An 18,330-nucleotide genomic window follows, 5' to 3' on the forward strand; every position below is an offset into this window, starting at 1 on the left:
CCCCCCTATAATTACGGTCCCTATAATTACGATTCCTATAAAACTACGAAAAAATATACGTATTTTGGAAATGTTGAGTCGGATTAGTGTAGAATCGATTAATTTTATGGAAGAAAACCTTTCAATCAGCCGTAGTCCGTAAACTTGACACGTGTCGGGCTGTGATTGGAACGACTTGTAAGAAATCGGATTCCTAATAAATTGGAACGTATCTATATCTTATAGGGGGGTCGACTGTAAGTATATTTATAAAAATTTATTAAACAGTAGAAAATACCAGCAAATAGAAATATCAACTTCATTTATTATTTATTTTATAATGAAATGATTATTATTTATTTGGCATATGCAATTTGTACTGTTACATTGCTCTCAATTATTATGAAATATTAATTTAAATTATTAAAGTTTTAATTTCAATTACTATATTTTACTTTAAATTTTAAAGTATGTTTCAGTCCACAAAACATATAACATTTATTCTGTTTAATATATCTGTTATTCTGTTTAATAAGTTTCATAATGTTGTTACACAATCTGTCAGAAAACTAAAACTTTACCACAAACAGTCTATAGACTAGAACTGATCTGAGAACCATGTTTTACTGTTGTAATTTAAACAGGGTTAATTAAAACATTTTAATGATGCATACTGAAAACGTTTAGAATAAGTGTTAACTCTTAAATCATCACTCTCCTGGAACTGACAGTGGGAAAACGGAACAATTTTTACACCTTTGGCTGAATACAAAACCATTTTAAAAAATAATAACAAGAAATTCAACTGAGATCGAAAAAAACAAATAACCAAATTCACTTTAGAAACACACAACTTCGAAGGACCCAATATGGCGACTGACGGATCGTGTCCAGACCTCGTGTTTATAGACTTTGTTTTGTTGTAATGTTAACTAGCGCCATCTGGTATTAAATTTGTTTATATAATTTTAAAACTAAAATCTAATTTTTTAAATACAGAGCCTTTTTAATCGTACCCACAGGTCGTCGAGAGGTTGTATGGTCCGGGGGTAAAGCCGGCCTCTTTTAACAATTTTTTATATTTTTTTATTTTTGTTTTTTGAACACATGAAATACGTTAAATATTTTTTTATTATGAAAAGCAATCGTGAACAATTTTATTTTCTGTTAATAAAAATAATATTAATTTACACGGGTAGGAACCACTAAGTTTTCTCTGGACCCGAGGAAAGCAGCCCCAGTTACTTCCTCTCGACGGCCCTGCGTACCTATTATGGATATAATCAGGCCACAATATGAATCTGACCGAACTCATTTACGGTAAATTATTCCTTTTTAATCATTCTTATGATGAGTATGATTAAAAAGTCCTTCAAATTAATACCCACAGGGCGGAAAAGTTAAACACTGTATTGAAAAAAGAAAAAAGTGCATGCTAAATCAGGTTTAAAAGAGTGTATGAAATGAAATATAAAACTTCTTTACTGTTAATTAAATCTAAAAGTATTGATTTTTGAATCTATTTGTTTAATTTTAGTATTCACGATTTAATTTTAATAATGATTTCATTCTTAAATCAATTTTATTTCATATTGAACAACTTACATTAACAGAATATTATATAAGAATTTAATTTTTAAATTTAAAATTCAAATAAAAAGTCTTATCGACATGCCTGGAATAAAATATTTCAAAAACATGTTTATAAAAATTTTAAATTTTAGATCTGTTTAAAATTATTCAAAATTCTGCGTATGATTTAAATGTATTTAATTTAAGAATTGTCACGGTATAAAAATAAAATTGTAATAAGATTTTAATAAAATTTTAACAAGTTTTCTATTATATAATTTGTTTTAAGTTAGCTATAGTTAAATATTCGTTCAGATAGCTTTAATAAAATTTTCTGAAACAGACTGAAATTTTTAAATTTTTGTACATATAAGAATATAACTTATATACACACATTTAGAGGCTTTAAATAATTTTAATAATATAAATAAAATTAAATACTTAAAATTTAAAATATGTATTTTAATTAAATAAAATCTATCCTACATGTGACAAAATAATGAATGAATTTTTCTAATTATTTAATGAATATTGGCATATTTAAAATTGAAGTCAACATATTTCTGATAACAAGTAAGTGTTTTCAAATATAAGTGTTTGATTTAGATTGAGAACAATAGACAACATTGTTGAATTTGGAGTGTTTAAATACCAATGAAAAGTTATATAGTATCAAAGTATAAAATAAGTAAAATTAATTTTTTAAACTAATTTCTGTATAGAAAAGTTTTGATGCAAGTTACTACTCAGATAATTAAATAGAATTAACAGAACATTTTAATATTTTATTGAAAATGGATTTATACTGTATCAAACAATTTAATAATTTCATATAAATATATTGGTAAAAATTATTAATATACTGATGTAACAGTCTTTACTTATTTTTATTTTATTTTTAGTATTTTCTTCCGCATTATTATTTAAAACCATATTTAATTATCGTAAAAAACGAAAGAATCCGTTTACATTAGAGAAAAGTTTATTGAAAGTTTTCTTTTATAATCTTATTGATTTTAAAAATATTTAGAATATTAATAATGAATTCCTAGTACAGCATTACAAAGTAATTGACTGATGATTAGTGTAAACTTTTCAAACTTACCATAGCAAATCCAGCCAAAAGAGCTGATGTTCGACTAGACGCCTTCAGTTTAGCACGACTTAAATGTAATCTTCGCCATGATAAGCCGTCCATACCATTTTCCTGATTCGACATATCTTTAGTAAAAACATTTAACAAAAACGTATTCACATTAAAAACAAGTTGCACACTTCAAATATTCTGACAGTGAACTATACATTTCTATAGATACAGCTGAATACATACGTGATTAGGAGAGACGTCAACTTCTAAGAGCTCTGTTATCCGCATGTACATCGCGCCAATGACATTGCATTTCTGATGCACATAGTTAAATGAGCTTGTATATTTATTTAAACATATATTCAATACATGCACACATTTACCAGACATTATTTGATTTTACTACTATAATTTGATCTTAATTTTTCAAAAATACGTATATAGACTTTAAAATATTCCAATAATTAAAACTTAAATTGTTTGTTAAAGTAGAAAATTTGTATAATTTTTTAATACTTTTTTAAATATCACAAATAAAAGCAATATTTATTTATTATGTATAAAAGAATTAGTAATATACATTACAAATTTTTAATATTTAACGAGATGACTGCCTCTAAATAGAATTAATAAGGGTTATAATAATGGGGAAAAATGTAACAATACAATAAACAATAAGTTGCAATCATTTTTAACAGGAGAAAATTTTTCATACATATTACAGATTATTAAGATTTCACCTTAAACTAATAAAAGTATTTATTTTTTTTAATTATATTTATTTATTAAGAAATGAATATAGCCTACATAGGTATTTAATAAGTATAGCCTATAACTATAAAAACATAATTCAATCGCGTGGAAATCTAACTAAAAGCAATTTTTAAAACTGTATTAACATTAATTATATATATCCACGGTGGCCAAACTGCGGATCCCATATAGTTATACAATTTTTTTTTCTTTTATAATCTTCAAGATTGTGAAGTACAGTATTTACTCCACTTACCACTAATTTGTAGCACTTTCGCGAAATAAGCCGGCAAGGAGCTTAATTCTATATACAGTATATATGTTACTGTGAATGACCGATATCTGGCGAATGTCAACATTCTCCGGTAAATGTCAGCATTCACACAGTCATTTCGTGTATGTACGAAATATTTGCTAAATATCATTATTTCTCACTTACACCGCCAAATGTCGACATTCAGCGTGCACTGATGGTGAATGTTGAATAAAAAATTTTTATTACGTTAAGACAAAAATGCAACTGCTTAATATGTCAAAATAGGAGAAAGCTTAAGTAACAGCATATGTAAGTAAACTGTTGAACTTAAAACGAACAGTACATTCTAAATCATTAAAGAAAACAATACAATAATAAACTTACACATAAATTATACGATTAACGTTATACAGTCTTATTTATTGCAACAGCTTAAACGGTTATGGCACTTTGAATTGCACAAGAATCCCTTGCTTTTACAACTGCATTTATTCGTGAACACTTCCTTTTGCGATGACAGCATGTATAGCTTTGCCCTCCACTTTTCGAAATAGCTACAGCTGCTTCTCTCAGCGATATTTCTTGAGAAGAAATCTCATCTGTGGAAAGTAACTTTTCTTTACAAATTACGAACTGATTACGTTATTACGTGTTACGAATTGATCTGTTAATGGTGTCTTTTATTCGGATATTGCCGACGCCTTACCGACGACCCCTCTCATCCTCCACCACTCGACCTGACAAGCCGCTCAAAAGAACAAAAACGTCATCCAGTGACAAAGTGGGCGGTTTCCACCAAACTGTTGCCGGGAAAAGAGGTACGATCTTGTCCTACCTTTGGCTACCCACAAAGGATTTGGCGACAGACTGTCGCCTCTCTGTCGACATCGGCTTCTCGGGTGTCATTTCGACCTCCACGAAAGCTTATCTGTGCTTGTCGACATACACCGGCGATTGTTCGAATGTACAGTAGAAACTCGATTATCCGCCCCCCGATCAACCGACCCCTCGGTTAACCGACCGTCCTAGTCGGCAAATTTCAAATGTCCGCTAGNTAAAAGCAATTTTTAAAACTGTATTAACATTAATTATATATATCCACGGTGGCCAAACTGCGGATCCCATATAGTTATACAATTTTTTTTTCTTTTATAATCTTCAAGATTGTGAAGTACAGTATTTACTCCACTTACCACTAATTTGTAGCACTTTCGCGAAATAAGCCGGCAAGGAGCTTAATTCTATATACAGTATATATGTTACTGTGAATGACCGATATCTGGCGAATGTCAACATTCTCCGGTAAATGTCAGCATTCACACAGTCATTTCGTGTATGTACGAAATATTTGCTAAATATCATTATTTCTCACTTACACCGCCAAATGTCGACATTCAGCGTGCACTGATGGTGAATGTTGAATAAAAAATTTTTATTACGTTAAGACAAAAATGCAACTGCTTAATATGTCAAAATAGGAGAAAGCTTAAGTAACAGCATATGTAAGTAAACTGTTGAACTTAAAACGAACAGTACATTCTAAATCATTAAAGAAAACAATACAATAATAAACTTACACATAAATTATACGATTAACGTTATACAGTCTTATTTATTGCAACAGCTTAAACGGTTATGGCACTTTGAATTGCACAAGAATCCCTTGCTTTTACAACTGCATTTATTCGTGAACACTTCCTTTTGCGATGACAGCATGTATAGCTTTGCCCTCCACTTTTCGAAATAGCTACAGCTGCTTCTCTCAGCGATATTTCTTGAGAAGAAATCTCATCTGTGGAAAGTAACTTTTCTTTACAAATTACGAACTGATTACGTTATTACGTGTTACGAATTGATCTGTTAATGGTGTCTTTTATTCGGATATTGCCGACGCCTTACCGACGACCCCTCTCATCCTCCACCACTCGACCTGACAAGCCGCTCAAAAGAACAAAAACGTCATCCAGTGACAAAGTGGGCGGTTTCCACCAAACTGTTGCCGGGAAAAGAGGTACGATCTTGTCCTACCTTTGGCTACCCACAAAGGATTTGGCGACAGACTGTCGCCTCTCTGTCGACATCGGCTTCTCGGGTGTCATTTCGACCTCCACGAAAGCTTATCTGTGCTTGTCGACATACACCGGCGATTGTTCGAATGTACAGTAGAAACTCGATTATCCGCCCCCCGATCAACCGACCCCTCGGTTAACCGACCGTCCTAGTCGGCAAATTTCAAATGTCCGCTAGTGATGTGGCGCTACAATATTTGGCTATGTCTTGGCTACTTTAATATTATTTTTACGTGTTTTAGCTGGCAACACTCATTCGACCATGAAAGGGAGCCAGTATTTAAACGAAGCTTAATTTTCTAATTTTTAACGATACAATAGCGACGATTATTATTTTAAAAAATTTTTGTTAGGCTTAACATCGATGAAAATTCAACGCAAAATAGGTTAATACTAATATACTAATATACTAATTACATGGGATATAATAATATACTACACTAATAATGGATTTTTTCATACTTTTCGGTTATCCGACTTTTCAATTATCCGACCAACCCCAGTCCCCAATTAGGGCGGATAATCGAGGTTATACTGTATAATAATATAACCAAATATTCGGTCTTTCACCGGCATTTTGTATGTGTCGACATTCACCGGAGAATATCGACATTCTCTAATTTCGGTCTTTCACAGTAACATATATATATATATATATTTTTTTTTTTGATGGCTCCTATCGTAACAAGGTTCAGCCACCACTGATATATGTATAACTTATAGACTATATCGTCTATATCAGGCCTGGCCAACCCAAATTGTTTCGCGGGCCACTTTGATCACGCGTAACATTACGATGGGCTACAATTTAGGCAAACATGCTTTTAAAAAAGTAAAACAAATACAAAATGAATAAGATTTTATTGTTATACCAAGAGTTCGTACTCGCACTTGCGCATTATGACAATGACACGTGCAAATTTCCATTTATTTAATTATTTTGGTATACATATAATGGGAAACGAAAGTTTTAATAGATATATAATATCGCTTAGCGGGCCACACAATTTAACGTGAAGGACCGCAGGTTGGCCAGGCCTGGTCTATATGATCTTTCTAGTGACTTAAAAGATACAAAATTCGATTTCGTACATTGTGTCAGCTTTTTCATCGACTTTATATTGTATTTAAACATTGTAAACGACAGAACGGAATATTTTAATTAAATATTACACTGACTAATTTGGTAAAAAATTAATTATTAATCGATTCTCTAATGCTTGGAACCAGAGAAAATTAAATTTTTAACGTAAAATTAATTCACTGTAATATGTAATTTGTATATTTTTTGTAAAATCTAATAAACATCTAGCCTATATATATATGTGTGTGTGTCTATATACATTAAATGTATAAATTGCATAGACGGGTGTCAATTTTTTCCATTCCGAGCGGATTTGGCTCTTGTTAGAGTAGCTAGCGTGGTAGAAAAGGAAAGCGATATTCTGACTCGAATATCCTTGTTAAATAAGGAGATTCATATTCAGTCTTTCTCGAGAGAATGACTACGAATTTCATAATTTGTCATGGATAACCTATCCGAACTTGATAAACTGATGCCTCACTGCACGACCATCTGGTAAATATTGTATAAGACTATCGTAGAAAAATGATAAAATAACTTGTTTAAACATTTAAGAATATGTATAGGCCTATATAAAATTTCATAATTTTGATTTATGGCGACGTAAGCCTGAACAATTTAACAGTTAAAATCAACAGCTTTCGGTTTTCGAGAGTAAAAAAAAATTCTAAGATATTTTTTGCAATGTTTCGGTGAGATCATGGCTTGTATAGTTTTGAAAGTTCCTTCTTAATGTGTAAAATTTGAAGAACTTTCAGAACTGCTTATTTGATTGTAATTTTATTTAAATAATTTTTTTTTTTTTGAAAATTAAATAAAAATCGAGATTTGATGACTGAAACTTTTCTGATAATGATCTGATAATTTTTCTTGAAGTAAGCCTATATAGCAGGGATAGCAAACCTGTGGCATGCGTGCCCAAAGTGGCACATAAGGAGAAATCATATGGCACGTAACCGTACCATACGATTTCGATTTTTCATCTGTCTTTTACAATAATCCTTTCGGTTTATCATCATTCTTTTTTGAATCAGCTTTTTTACATTTATTCTAATTAAAGCATATTCGTTTAATTTATTTAACTCTCTGGGGACCCGGAATCAAATCTGGACGAGTCGAAAAAACCACAGAAATTTTTCAGGGATGATCCGTCTGGATATATCAGACCGTCCTTCATTGCCCGGTCGCTCCAGTGTGGTCCAGGTCAAACCCATAATACGCGTCTTGAAAAGAAGATCAGGACAGAAAGAGTCAAAAAATAATATAAATTTTCTTTTGAATTTTATTATTTGGTGAAAATGCTACCTATAAATACAGAAAAGTGTATTACCAACAAATAAAGATGGATGCTCTTATTTTATTCTTTATGAAGCTTAGATAAACTATAAAATTAGAACTTCCTTAATATATTTCAAAACTCTTAAATAATAATTTCTCCAATCAGATTTAGGGCATCAGTTAATTGAACATTAAGTCATTCTAATGCAACTCGAAATCTGTTTCGTGAAATAGATTGGTGTTCATACAATAAATTGTCTACTGTACAAATTAATTAAACTTTACGTTTAATTCTATAAATAAGCGTTTATGTTTAACTAGCTGTTACCCGCGACTTCGCCCGCGAGGATTTTGCAAGCAAACCCCATTTATATTCAGTATTTCAACAACCATAGTAATTGTTATACAGTATAACACCTACTGCTAAGAATGATGAGAATTGCCGAGAATCAAACGAACTATTTTCAATTTGATCAATTTTCTGGAACGTTTACAATCGTTCTATAATCGAACCAATATGCAATAACAAATTCGAATTTAAAACGGTTCGAACATTTTAAAAATCGAAATAGATAAAAATATTTATAACAATGTCTGAAATGTTATTAATTTAATACACCTAAGTACTCGATGAAGACTAAATCCTCTCCCTCTACCCCGAGGGGGAATTTCGAAAAATCCCTTATTAGTGTGCATTGCCATGGCATACCCTACTACAACGCAGATAAAAACAAAAAATCGCATCTAAAATAGTACAGTAGAAGCCGTTCTTTCGGTTAAGCCTTAATGCTCTCCCTCTCCCCCCGCGAGGAAATTTCGAAAAATCCCTACTTAGTGTGCGTTTTCATGATGTACCCTAATTGTGTACCAAATTTCACCTCTTTAGGTTCAGCGGTTTGCTCTGGGCGATGATGAATCAGTGAGTGAGTCATTCAGTCAGGACAAGCAATTTTATATATATAGATTATAAATAAATAATTAAATTTGTCTCTTACATACTTTATTAAAAGTTCTAAAGATTAAATACGAATATTTTTTTCAGTCACACAATTGATAGTATAGTCTTTAAATTCTGCAATAATCCATTTTTTTTCCTTGCCAAAATCATTTGAAATCTATTCTTTATATTCTTTAGTCTGTTCGGTATGATTTTAAGCAGTTCTTAAAGTTTAATTTTTTATTTGAAACCGTTTTTGGAAAAGTTCGATAATGTTAAAAATTTTGTTCAGATTGATTAAAAAAATAAATGAATAATAGATCAAATTTTTAAAACGTCAAGTAACTTTAAAATTATGTTGTTAATAATACTTTTGGAGTAACATTAGTGGTTTTTTTACTGTTCGTCCGCTATTGATGACGAAAGGAAAATTCGATTAAATCAGATTATCCGATTATCTTTAATGTTAACTTATTTCTTTCAGTTACTTTTTAAAACTTTTTCCTGGAGATAATATTCATTTATATGTATTTTTTAAACATTTTTTTTTGCTACAAATTTTACATATTGGAAATAGTTGGGTGCTACTTGTACCGATGTGAAAGACTATGTAAAGTTTAGTCTACAAAAGATTTTAAAGAAGAGTTTCTCTTCTTATTCTTACGTGTCAGATAAGCAAAAAAGTATAACTTTTATCGGTATTTCTTGTCATTCCAGATGTAAAAAGAAGCCATTCTATTTAAGAGGAATCTGTTATACAGCTAGTGTCATATTACCTATTAGGCACGCGAAACAAATGCCTAGGCCATCGTTTCTCAAAGTGGGCGATAACGCCCCCTTGTGGGCGCTGGAGGCTTTCAGGGGGCAGTAGAAGGCTCAAAGAGAATTGGGGGCGTTAAGGAAATATAGAGGGGCGACGGCAGACAAATTCTATATATAAAAATTCGACGGAATATATATAAAATGTTGACATTTTATATATTTTTTATTTTTTATTGAAGGTCACAACTTGAATATTTCTAACACATTGACTTTTATTTTAGCTCAGCGTTTCTCAAAGTAAGCAATAACGCCCCCTTCTGGCGCGATGAATAGATCTATGATAGAGGCAGGGTATTGAACGGTGACCAAAGGCAAAATTGGGGCTGATAAGAGGAAACATTGCGTTTAATGGTTTCCAGATGATGAGAACAATGTACAGTAAGGGCACAAAGTGTGAGATTCATAGAAAAGTTTTCCTAAGAATATTTCCAATCCTTTTCTCACACAAGAGAGAATGGGTTAGGGGGCGTTGGGTATAACTTTATGGAACAAAGGGGGCGGTGGATCGAAAAAGTTTGAGAATCACTGGCCTAGGCGAACAGAGGGGGGACACGGCCGTTGAGAGCTTGTGTGGACTCGGGGTAGAGCGGGCCGCTTTTGCTTCTTAGCAGACCCCTTTAGCCATATTTTTATTTTTAAAATAAATGAAATGCATAAAATTTTTTTTATTAATAAAAACAATCTTAGAGATTCTATTTTCTATTAGTAAAAATAAAATTAATTTTATTAAAATTATGGAAAAATTCTTTGCTCCAATTCCTCACGATGGTCCGAAGTTGGAAAAAATAAAGCAATTTTACTGTTTCAATTGTATATTATAATTTATAAATAATTCTACAACTATTATGTAAACGTTATTAGTTTATGATGTAAAATGTAGAGAGCACCAAATCTTCTGTGTCTAGAGGCACAAGAAGGTCTTAATCCTCCACTTTGTATTCTACAATGACAAAATATTAACAATCAAACGCATTATTTAAATTAATGAATTTTATTATTAGGCCTACAATCAGACATTACTTAAAAGAATTTTTCTTTTTAAAATGTATCTTGGAAACTACAAAATGATCAGATTATAGAAAAGACAATAGGTTAATTCTATTAATAATTTTCAAAGTTTTAAAATATTTCATTAGAATTTATCGTTATAGTTTGCGAGGACGTCACTTGGTGTTTGGAAAATAGGCTTCTTTAAAAGGAAACAAGGAAAAATTTCCTCGAAATAAAACGATTGTCGGGTCGAATCAGGTTGTGTTATTGGGACGGAGTAGATGGGTAAATGTCACACGGTGGTTTGACCAGTTAACTGATTTTGATAATTTCAAAATTTCAGCGATTACTGAAGCCACTAAAAAATTCTATAAAAATTCATTTCTCAATAAAATATAAAAGTTTATTTAGACCTACATTTATATTTATGTATATTTTAGAATAAGCATTAAAAAAATACGTTTTCTGTAAATTAATGTTGTGAGCTACATTAATTCTTATAAAACAAATTTACTGTTATAAATTTTTTGAAGAATATTATATACTGTTATAAACAAATTTACTGTTATAAACTTATTGAAAAATATTATATAGCAGGGATGGTAAACCTTTTTTGGGTCCGTATGCCTTACTTAGATTTAAAGATTGTTTATGCGTGCCGAAGTTTTAGACTTCGAATAACGATGTTTAAGTAATAAATCTCCAAACTATTTTATAAATTTACATGTGTAGGCCCTATATACAGTATTTTGATTTTCTTTTACAGTAGAAAAACTAAGAAAATACAATAGATTAAGGAGTAATGAGAATAGATTCTAGATTAATTTTTTTTATCATTATAACTATTTTCAGTAATATTGAATATTTTAATATTATATAATAAATTACTTATACTGAAATATTAATTTTTAAATTTAACTGTATTTTTTCATTAAGTAGATTTTAACATCGGGAGGGGAATGAATGGTATATTGTAAGTTATACGCTACTGCAGCTGGAAAATTAGGAAAATAAATGTTTCCTAAACGTTTCTCTTCAAGATAAATAAATAAATACATTTATTTATAGCTGCAGTAGCATATAACTTACAATATACCATTCATTCCCCTCCCGATGTTAAAATCTACTTAATGAAAAAATACAGTTAAATTTAATTAAAAATCAATATTTCAGTTTAAATAATCTTTTTAATAAATTAAAACTTTTAAAAAATTAACATTATATCCTTTATATGACTTAGCGAATTATAAATTAAAAAATATGAACATAACCACGATATAAATGAGCTATTATTAAAACAGCACTGTTTTCAGCTTATTTTTGAAACTAAAAAAATTTATTAGGCACTTCACAGTTAACAATATAATATATATATAGTACAATCAAGTTACAATGATGAAGGAGCGTAATGTCATCTTCGGTTTTCCTGATAACCTTTACGATCTTCGCCAGAAATCGGAAATAGAGAAAGATAAAGATTTCGTTCTCTACTCACAAATATCGCCAGATCTAGAACTCCTATATTTAGTTTGTTAGACTTACCATTACAGCGAATAGAACAAATTCCCATCGATCTCACTACTTGTTGCCTCTCCCTTTCATTTTCTTTTCTTCTTTTTTCTCCTTGGAGAGAGAGCGAGAGATGAGAAGGAACAAAAGAAAGCATAAATTACTCTAGCCAAGAGACTAGATACTCGTACCTATCAAATTAATTACATTTACTATCGGTCTGATAAACAAAAGATGTCGACCATTTTGACCAGACATTCCGATCTTAGACGTAATCCAACAAAGTTTGCTCGTAATTAATAAATTCACAGACATTCCATAACATTAATTTTAAATTTTTAAATAATAAAATTAAGAAATTAATTCGTGTGCCTTAAACTTGCGGCTAAACACACTACGTGAGCTTACTATTCCCGAAAGAGTTTATTTTATTTTATTCATTTAGAACAAAATAAAATTAATTCTTTAATAACTATTCATTTACTTATTCACAATTAATTATGTAGAATAATTTCTAGATAACAATTGGAAATATATTTTAATCTCATTTAGATCTTTTGTTATTACCAGGGCCGAATTTGCATTAAATTAAATATGCTGCAGGCTGCAGCATGAGGCCTCGCATTGTGAGTTTATAGTTTAGGGCAGTGCCATCTTAACTCTTGGGCAGACGGTGGGGACAGGTGCTCGGTGTACTCGCTAATTTTAACACAAACCAGAATTTAACCCTAATTTTTCGATCACCCGCCTGCTGTGCAAGTGGACTCACTTGTCAGTGTACTGCTTTGCCCAAGGGCTTATAATGCTGTTAAGAAGGCCCTGGCTTAGGGCCTCACATTTTAAATGTCTTACTCGTTAGCCTATTAATTTGGTGGAGAGAAAAAGCCTATTACATGTTATAGCTTACGGCCACAACGAGTCTAAGTCCAGCTCCATTATTACGGATTATCATAAGGTGATGATAATGAGGATTAACATAATTTGGCATTCTCGTTATGTAATTATAAATTATAAATATATAATAAAACTTTAATACAAAATTTAAGTACAATTTTCAATTGTTAGCTAGATTATTTGTTGATATTTGATGAAAAATGCATTATTTGATCATTAAAACAAATTTGGAAAGTATATTCTTCGATATAATAACTTAATAAATTATTTATAGATTTTACATGCTTTAAAATTTAATTTCTTCTAATAGACAATTATTAAAATATATAATTAATTGGAATTGTATTCATTTGGCTAAATTATGTTGCGAATTTTAGGAATTTCAGTGTATTCATTTTAAAATAAATTTTCATTTATAAACGAAGAATAAACACAAAAGTTCTAAATATTGCATAAATATTATTACTGTATATAAATATGAAATTCCTATATGATTAACATTTAAAATATATCTTTTAAAACAAATACTAATGCTATAAAAGCTTTTATTAAAACAAGAATAGAATTATAATATTACTTGAATATTAGAATATAATAGAATAATTAGAAATTGTTCTATTGAGTTTTTCATCGCCTTTTTATTTTTGATCTCACTTCATAAAGATGTTCTTTAATCCTCAATTAATAAGCTGATTATATTTTTCAAATACCATACCAGACATGACGTCATCATAATGGAACAGACAGAAATCACGTGGTGCTTATAGATTTTTAAACGTTTCGAGTTTTAACGTTAAAATAACTTCAAAACTTTTAAAAATTTAAATGCAGTTAAATCCTGTATGTAATAAACTTTATAAAATTAATTTTAAAATTATTTTAAATATTTCTTGGGAGAAATTACTACAAATTTTTAGTTATCAATTTTTGGAATGTTTTCTGGACACTTTCCAATACGAAAACGAAAGGAAAAGTGTCGTATTTTTTCACATATAAAGGCTTACTTAGTCACTCACAATCTGATATGATTGAGATGGAAATTATTAAAATGCAACAAACGTTCTGTATTTGATTATAATTAAAGTTTAGTAAGACCCAGAAAATATTTTAATAGTCTGTTTTTTTAATATATTTAAGTCACAAAAGTGTTTTGAATTCATATTAGAAATTATATAAAATAGTTCTTCTTGGCAAAATTAAAATGTATTAATCTTTAACCACATCCGCCAAATGTCGACATTCAGCGTGCACTGATGGTGAATGTTGAATAAAAAATTTTTATTACGTTAAGACAAAAATGCAACTGCTTAATATGTCAAAATAGGAGAAAGCTTAAGTAACAGCATATGTAAGTAAACTGTTGAACTTAAAACGAACAGTACATTCTAAATCATTAAAGAAAACAATACAATAATAAACTTACACATAAATTATACGATTAACGTTATACAGTCTTATTTATTGCAACAGCTTAAACGGTTATGGCACTTTGAATTGCACAAGAATCCCTTGCTTTTACAACTGCATTTATTCGTGAACACTTCCTTTTGCGATGACAGCATGTATAGCTTTGCCCTCCACTTTTCGAAATAGCTACAGCTGCTTCTCTCAGCGATATTTCTTGAGAAGAAATCTCATCTGTGGAAAGTAACTTTTCTTTACAAATTACGAACTGATTACGTTATTACGTGTTACGAATTGATCTGTTAATGGTGTCTTTTATTCGGATATTGCCGACGCCTTACCGACGACCCCTCTCATCCTCCACCACTCGACCTGACAAGCCGCTCAAAAGAACAAAAACGTCATCCAGTGACAAAGTGGGCGGTTTCCACCAAACTGTTGCCGGGAAAAGAGGTACGATCTTGTCCTACCTTTGGCTACCCACAAAGGATTTGGCGACAGACTGTCGCCTCTCTGTCGACATCGGCTTCTCGGGTGTCATTTCGACCTCCACGAAAGCTTATCTGTGCTTGTCGACATACACCGGCGATTGTTCGAATGTACAGTAGAAACTCGATTATCCGCCCCCCGATCAACCGACCCCTCGGTTAACCGACCGTCCTAGTCGGCAAATTTCAAATGTCCGCTAGTGATGTGGCGCTACAATATTTGGCTATGTCTTGGCTACTTTAATATTATTTTTACGTGTTTTAGCTGGCAACACTCATTCGACCATGAAAGGGAGCCAGTATTTAAACGAAGCTTAATTTTCTAATTTTTAACGATACAATAGCGAAGATTATTATTTTAAAAAATTTTTGTTANTTTTTATTTGATCGCGTTGTTTCAAGTGTTCTAAATAGGTCAGTGAGTTTCTATTTCTCTATCTTATCGTTTTCATAAGATTAATTACACATTTAATGGGTATACCGAATGAAATATTAATTACATGAAGCAGAAATTCCACATCAGATTAGTAATTTGACTGATTGATTTGATATGAAAATATGGTTATTTTAATATCAAAATTCTTTTATAATTTAAACTTTTAAGTCATTAAACCCTTTATATACTTTTACTAATAATAATTTAATTTAAAAATCAATAATTATGTGTGATAATCGGGGCCGATGTTACAGAATTTTTATTCTCTCTAATCTAATACGTTGAACAAATTTATTCTTGATAAATTATTAATTAATAATTTATTAATATCAAAAATAAATTTATAATATTTTATATTTTCTGTGATGATTTAGCATAAATTTTTACAAATGATTTTTTAAATTTCTCATGAAGAATTCTGAATTAATTTCAATAATTGCATGTAAAAAACATGTAATTATGTTTTTGATTGAAGTAAATCTTAACGCTATACTTTATAAAAATTTGTATTTTTGATATTGTTCTGTTGTCATAATAATAATATTATTATTATTATGACAACGGAACAATATATATAGGCTATATATATGACTGTTTTGATTAGGGCTAGTCTTATGATGAAATTAAAAGTTGATTCGTTTCTTTTTATGAATTTTTGTAGGACTTTTGAAAATATAAATCTGATTTTTTTAATGGAATTTATAAAATCTATATTTAGAAAATTGGATTATTTCAAGAAGGATATTTTAAAAAATATTTTTCCAGAAAAATGATCTAAGACATTGTTTCTTAAACTTTGTATTCACGGATCAGTGTTTTTTATTCCAATCCCTAGCGGACCAGTATTTTTGTGAAATTAAATAAAAATAATTATAAAATGGAGAGAACCGAACTCAAATGCATCTTTTTAATTTTAATTTCAGACTGAATTAGTAAGAGGAATACAATAACAAAACTTCGTTCTATTTATTTAGGAAAGAAAAACAAAAGCGTTTATGGGCCGTTTTCAGATAATTTCTCGGGCCAATTTCGATCGCCATTCATCCCTGGCACTGTTTTAATAGTAACGAAAGCAAAATTTATAAAATAACACGTTTTTAAATAGTTTTATCAACGTAATACAATTTTATGGGAATCTTGTCGTGGTTCAGTAATTATCTGTCCGCCGACCACAGTTTGAATCGCCGATCTAAGATATCTTTCACTGTATAATGAAACAAATGTTGATCTTATCCACTTAATAATATTGTTAGGCATCATTGGAAATTATGTATCTTAATGCATAATTTCCAATATAATCGCAATTTATAATTAAAAGATAAATGGATATATATATAAATTTAATACAATTATAAATATCTCATAAAATAAACAATATGACCAAATACTGTATAATGCTGTGAATATGCAAATATTGTTTGTTGCATATACTCAATAGCCAAAAAATAATAGCAGAGGTCTACTTTATCCTGAAATATTAATAAATGAAAAATGAAATAATTTTTTACGAACTGGATTTTAAATAATTTTGTTTAAAATTAGAATAAAACGGATAGGTTAAAGAAAGATGATTATTTCAAAAAGCATAATGCTCCGTCACACTTAGAAGTTTTATTTATTTGGCATGCACTTATCAACTATGATTTTAATGCTTAAAATATGTAAAATAAAATAAGATATTTTAACATAAAAAATTTAAAAATTTACCTGGCTCTAAATACATCTCACATTAAATAAGTTTAAATATTTGTATTATCATCATCATCATCATCATACTTTTTGTTTACAGAAAAATATCTGTTCATTTTTTTACGTATTGTAAGAAATACAAAATACTATATATATTGTATATATGAAGAAGAAAGTTCTATTAACTTAGTTCTATTTACTATTAGAGTAAGGATTCAAGGGGAGTTGGTATTGACCCCCTGGGTCGAACGACTTGAAACAGGGGTCGATATACGTCGAGATCGAATAGGGATCGACTCATGAATTAAAATATACTAGATATAGTATAGAAATACTAATTTGTTAATTAATGGTAATGATTAAAATGAATATGTAATAGCGTGTGGTTTTTAATAAACTAAAATAGCATTAATAAATAAATATAATAATTTTATTGTTATATTTATTAATGCTATTTTAGTAGAGTTTATTTATTATTCATCTATTTAAAATTCTCATATTTTTGGGTAAGGATAAGAGTCGGCAAGGGAAAAGTTTAGAGGGTATAGGTCAGGGTTTCTCAATGGGGGTTCAAGTTTGGAAAGGGTCGATGATCAAATTATATGCATATTGTACATGCATATATAATTATTTTAATATTATTTAATTATTTAGTACTTATAATCATTTAATAAAAAATCTTGAAAATATTTTTCTATAAAATATAAATTCATTTTCAAAATATTACAAATTAAAAAATGTATATATTTAAAAAATATAAAGTATAGCCTATATTTATTTAAGGCGAGTCGATACACGAGAAAGGTTGGGAACCCCTGGTCTAGGTCGGGAGTGGGGGACACGGCCGGATTATCGCATAGACAAATGAGACAAATGTCTAGGGTCCGATCAAACTGTCTATTTTTAAAAGATTTGTAATAAGATAGTTTACTTTTCTGTTGGACAACTGTATATAATAAACAAATAAACAAAAATATATTGCATTTTATATTGTTGTGAATTCTAGAATCTAAAGAAAATGTGTTCTTATGTTTCTTCTTATTGAAACTAAAACTCCCAATAATATAGAATTATTTTTTTTAA

The 18,330-nt window shown here is 29.8% G+C and overlaps 1 protein-coding gene across 1 annotated transcript in view; it reads right to left on the reverse strand.

Annotated features, from left to right (window-relative positions):
• Positions 1–2,675, reverse strand: part of LOC111635850 — an 80,573-nt gene extending 77,898 nt beyond the window's left edge. The window contains exon 1 of the mRNA XM_023380978.1: positions 2,657–2,675. The gene's annotated coding sequence lies outside the window, so the exon portion shown is untranslated. The remainder of the gene's footprint in view (positions 1–2,656) is intronic.
• Between the last annotated feature and the right edge of the window lie 15,655 nt (positions 2,676–18,330).

This window comes from Centruroides sculpturatus, unplaced genomic scaffold, assembly GCF_000671375.1.
Source record: "Centruroides sculpturatus isolate CEXI.00-Female unplaced genomic scaffold, Cexi_2.0 scaffold37, whole genome shotgun sequence".
Lineage (NCBI taxonomy): Eukaryota > Metazoa > Arthropoda > Arachnida > Scorpiones > Buthidae > Centruroides > Centruroides sculpturatus.